The sequence below is a fragment of the Microcaecilia unicolor genome, chromosome 2 (genome assembly GCF_901765095.1).
Source record: "Microcaecilia unicolor chromosome 2, aMicUni1.1, whole genome shotgun sequence".
NCBI lineage: Eukaryota > Metazoa > Chordata > Amphibia > Gymnophiona > Siphonopidae > Microcaecilia > Microcaecilia unicolor.
The window spans coordinates 350,400,773-350,406,519 of record NC_044032.1 but is presented as its reverse complement, the minus strand read 5'-3'; positions in this window follow the sequence as shown (position 1 = coordinate 350,406,519).

Genomic DNA, 5,747 nt, shown 5'->3' with positions numbered 1-5,747 from the left:
ATGTCCACTGCAGTGCCCCCTAGGGAGCCCGGTTGGTGTCCTGGCATGTGAGGGGGACCAGTGCACTACAAATGCTGGCTCCTCCCACGACCAAATGGCTTGGATTTGGCCGGGTTTGAGATAACCGCCAATAGTTTCCATTATCGGTGAAAAACAACGGTGGCCATCTCTAACGCCAGCGATCTCTAAGGGTGGCCCAAATGTTGAGATTTGGCCGGCCCCGACCGTATTATCGAAACAAAAGATGGCCTGCCAGTCGGTTACACCGCTTGACGGGGCCGTCGTTAGAGATGGCCGCCCTTATAGATGGCCGGCCCCGTTCGATTATGCTCCTCCACGTCATGTAATATAGCCAGTGAACGATTAGCCACTCACCAAGATAGTCAGCAGATGATAACCAGTTATCTCCTGCTGAATATCCATGGTTAGGCGCTTAAACCCTATTTAACCAGCCAGGAGCTGTTTCTGGATGGTTAAACAGTTTTGGATATCAGGGGGAAAGAGTATCTACCAGTTACAAAACACATGAGAGATGCTGCAGTTGAAGCTATGTGAAGTTCCTAGAAACAGAGAAAAAAATGAAGGCAGATAAAGACTATCCTCTGAATTCTAGGACAGTCACTAAGGGTGTCTTTTACTAAGGCGCGCTCACGTTTTTAGCGTGCGCTAAAGCTGTGGGTGTGCTAAACATTAGAGATGCCAATGCACTGCTATGGGCGTCTCTAATATTTAGTGTGCCCCCAATTTTAGCGCGTGCTAAAAACGTGAGTGCGCCTTAGTAAAAGATGCCCTAAATGTGTGTAAATTTGGGTGCACGCACAAGTTGCATGCGCAGTCTCATAGAATAATGAGTCAATTAAGTGCCACTAATTGAGATTTTAACACACAATTATTGGTGCTAATAGAATTTAATTAAAATTTACGCACAGGTCCAAAAAGAGGGTGCAGCCATGGCAGGGTTATGGGCAGATTGGGAGCGTTCCTTTAATTTATGCATGTTGTTATAGACTAATGAGGATCCACGCCTAACTAAGGTGTGGGGATTTACACCAAGGTTTCGTTGATGTAAATGGTCATGCCTAAATATAGGCGTGGTGCCTGGGGCTAAGCACTTTTCTATAAATGGCACCTAACTTTAAGCGATGTTTATAGAATAGTGCTAAACGTTATTTTTTTCAGCACCAATTTTTTTTTAGAGAATTTAAAGGAGGAGTAGCCTAGTGGTTAGTTCAGTGGACTTTGATCCTGGGGAACTGAGTTCAATTCCCACTGCAGCTTCTTGTGACTCTGGGTTAAGTCACTTAACCCTCCATTGCCCCAGGTACAAAATAAGCACCTGAATATATGTAAACCACTTTGAATGTAGTTGCAAAAACCTCAGAAAGGCAGTATATCAAGTTCCGTTTCCCTTTCCCTATTTGAGATTCTACATGGAATGTTGCTATTCCACTAGCAACATTCCATGTTGAAGCCTGCCCTTGCAGATCAGTAACGCGGCTGCGCAGGCTTCTGTTTCTGTGAGTCTGACGTCCTGTATGTGCAGGACGTCAGACTCACAGAAACAGAAGCCTGCGCAGCCGCATTGCTGATCTGCAAGGGCAGGCTTCTAGATGGAATGTTGCTAGTGTAGGAGTAGCCTAGTGGTTAGTGCAGTGGACTTTGATCCTGGAGAAATGAGTTCAATTCCCACTGCAGCTCCTTGTGACTCTGGGCAAATCACTTAACCCTCCATTGCCCCTGGTACAAAATAAGTACCTGAATATATGTAAACCACTTTGAATGTAGTTGCAAAAACCTCAGAAAGGCAGTATATCAAGTCCCATTTCCCTTTCCCACTATAATCTTCAGTACTCTTTGTGCTTCTGTTATTCTATGTGTCTAACTCTTTGCTGTTACAGTGGTAAGCTCACTAACTAGCAAGGGAGCCTTTTTACTCTCTGTGTACGAGAACTAAAAATAAGCTATACACCACCTTGGGTGAACTATTTTCAAAAAAAGTGGTATATAAATCTCAATAAATAAGAGGAGAGTATTTTTGGCCTTAAACCACACATTTTGATTATGTAACCTCCTCCAGGATGACCCTCAGCCCCAACCAAAAAGAAGTTATGCTACAGTCCTGCATGGCTAAAATCCTGAACATAGTTAGAAGTCAGTTGCAAGACTTTCTATCTGTACATACTATCTAGATCCTTATCAGTTTGGACTTAGGGCATTTCACAATACTGAGATTGTTGATTGTTCAGCTTGACTATATTCAGGATGGATTTAATTAAGGAACTTCTTTCTTTCTTATTGCATTGGATATTTCTGCATCATTTGACACTGTTAACCATGAGATTTTACTGTATCAGTTACACCAATTTGTATAGACAGCACAATACATGATTGGTTTCGGTCTTATCATGCTAATAGAGTGTCTCGTGTGCCTAGGAAGGCATTAACATGGAGGTGAAAAGTCAGTAAAATGTTCTTTATCTACAAAAATCCTAAAACATTCTACTTGTTTGCTGTCTTGGGTGTAAAATATATGCCTTATGGTTATGGTCTACAGTTTGTGATTCCTGTCTCTATAACTATGACTGTAGCAATTGACCATGCCATTCTTTATATTCATACTGTTAATGCTTGGATGAAATACCACAGACTTGCTTTGAACATAAAAAGATTAAGTTGTTGTTTTTGGAGATAGTTGTGCCTCAAAATTTACCTGCTTCATTAAGTACTGATAATTAGATTGTCAAGCTTATTTTAGAAGGGTAATTTGTGATATGGATGCCCACAAGGGCCCACATCTCTGTCCATATTGCCAATACATCTATAGGGCAATTTCAGAACCAGGGTGCCATGAACGTCCATTATCCATGCATGGTGGATGTCCTAAAAGAAGCATGCCCAAGGCAGTCCTGGGTGTGGCAGGTACAATGCCGAGAGATGGACAGCCATATACGATTGCATAAAGCACAGTTAAATCCAGATGTAACGAGTTAGACCAATTATAAATAGCATCCTAAAGATGCCACAAGCCGTCTTAAGAGAAAGAGTATTGCTGTTGATGAAAGAAGAGTGGTCTTATAGCCATCATTATCTGCCTCTGTGTGTCTATTCATAACCCAAATGGTTCCTCCTTGTGTTGTCACACCCTCTGTGATCCTCAACCCACACCCACATATCCCATCCAATCCCCAAACAATTAGGAGTCGCTATTCAAAGAGCTTTAACTGATCAGAAACCACTAAACTCAAAGCTGGCTATTTTGTGGGCAGTCCAGGGACAAAAATCATCACTTAGGCAGTTAAGTGCCAATATTCAACATTTAACCACCTAAGTTTAATGGTTAAATCAGACGCATAAAAGTCATTTCTATCTTTAGGTGGTGTTGCTTAGGTGGTTAAGTGCTGTTTCAATTTTTAAAAAGTACACGATCTTGAGGGAAGATAGAAGACTACCCTCCTCTCTCCTTTTTACAAGGACTTCTGGGATCCGTAGTTCTGGGCTTAACTGCTTCACAGGGTGATCTCTGGGGCTTGCCTTGTCACAACTGAAAGATCCTGTAATCCATTGGATTCCAAAAGCTTTACTATTCTCGGTTTTTAAAGTGTTTCCATTAATTTATTTATCACAGAAGTCAGACTTACCGGCCTGTAGTTCCCAACCTCTTCCTTACTTCTGTTTTTGTGAAGCGGGACCACATCTGCTCTTCTCCAGTCCTCCATGATCACTCCTGACTCTAGAGAAGCATTCAAAAGGTCAGCCAGCGGAGCCACTAGAACTTCCCTAAGTTCCTTCAGTGCCCTTGAATGTATACCATCCGACCCCATCGCTTTATCCACCTCTACTTTAGCCAGCTCTTCATGAACACAGTCCTGTGAAATCATTCAGGGACTACCACACCTCCATTCCTATTTGTGTTTATGTTCTGCAATCCTGTTCCCAGCCCTTCAGGTGTGAACACGGAGGTATTTGTTAAGCAATTCTGCCTTATCTTTATCAGCTTCTACATGTTCCTCTCCTTCATCTTTGAGTCTCACAATGCCACTTCTGCACTTCCTCCTATCATTAACATATCTAAAAAAATATCTTCCCCCCCCCCCCCCCCCCAATTTTACCGTATTGGTTATTTTTTTTTCTTCTATTTGCATTTTTGCTTTCCTAAATACTCTACTATCTTCTCTTCGCTTTTCCAGATATTGTCACCTGTCTTCCTCTTTCTGCAATCTCTTGTACTTTATAAAGGCTAACCTCTTTTTCCTTACCTTTTCAGAGCTACTGCTTTTGAGAACCATCCCTGCAGTTTCTGTCTCCATCCCCGTCCCGTCCCTGTGGGCCTTGTCTCTGTCTCCACCCCATACCTGCAGGTTCTGTCCCTGGTCTCTGCTCCATCCTCGTGAGCTCTGTCCTCATCTGCAGAAGCCTCAAACACCTTATGATTTTGTATTTAAATCTTTTTATTAAAGAATAAAAAGGAACAATATGCTGTGCAACTATTGTGTATAAATTACAAATAGAAAACAATAATAACAGTGAGCAGCTATAATAACCCTCCTTCCTACCACCCTTCCAACCCCAACAATAGCTGATTTCTACTACGCCAAGGAATCCTAATCCACCCTGTTAAAATGTCCAGGGGTACAAAATACAACCCGTTCTATATGCCCTAGAGGGGAGAAATACGCCCTGTGAAGCGCTGTTAAGATTTTTAAATCTGTGGGTAAATAAGAAGTCAACAATCTCAGGATTCAGTCTAGCTCTCCTGTCTTCCACAGCCCTTCCTGCAATAGAAATTGTCTTCTTAGAAGATGTGCTGGTAGCAGGATGTACATGATCTCCCATGCAAATTTGCTAGTTGTGGCCAGTATGTTTGCTTGTTTTTCCAAAAAAATCAAAACAGCATCACTCAAACATGAATAACAGTCCAGTTCATTAACAGGCTTCAAAGTAGAAAATGACACGGGGACAAAGTTTGTCCCCGTCCTCACGGGCTCTGTTCCCATCCCCGCCCCATCCCCACGGGAACTGTCCCTGTCCCCACCCCAAAATACTCTTCATGATAATGTAGGTTAATGCCCTAACACAGCTTGATAACTACATCATTTATCATTTATTCATTTTTTATACTATTTCTTATTGCTATTGCAAAACAGAACGGTTTACATTAAAAAAGAAATACTTCTCATACATACATACATACAAACAAACAAACAAATAAGAACTCCAATCATTGATAGAAAAGCACAGCAACCCAAAAAGACAAAGAAATACATTTCTAGTAAAATCTACTACTCCAAAAAAAACCCACACAATTACCTTTAATAAATATAATTTAACCAAAACTTCTACACCTTCCCTGCTATCATAAATTCTGTTCAATACAGTTTGTAAAAAGAAAGGTTTTCAGAAGTTTTCGAAAGTGAATGTAGGAATCCTCTAATCTAATCTCGTTTGGAAGTCCATTCCAGAGAGAGGGAGACAGAAAAAAGAACGCCGATGCACGCGTAGATTCCCATCGAACCTTAGCAGGCGGAGGAATGACTAACCTATTATCTGTTAGTGATCTAAGAGTCCGCATAGGAGAATAGGGAATAGTCAGATTAGATAGGTAACACGGAGTAAGTAAATGAAAAGCCTTATGTGTCAAAGTGAGTACTTTAAATTTGACTCTTGCTTCAATCGGAAGCCAATGAAGTTGGTATAATAAAGGTGTTATTCTATCATCCCCCCAAGCCCTACAAATCATGCGAGCCGCT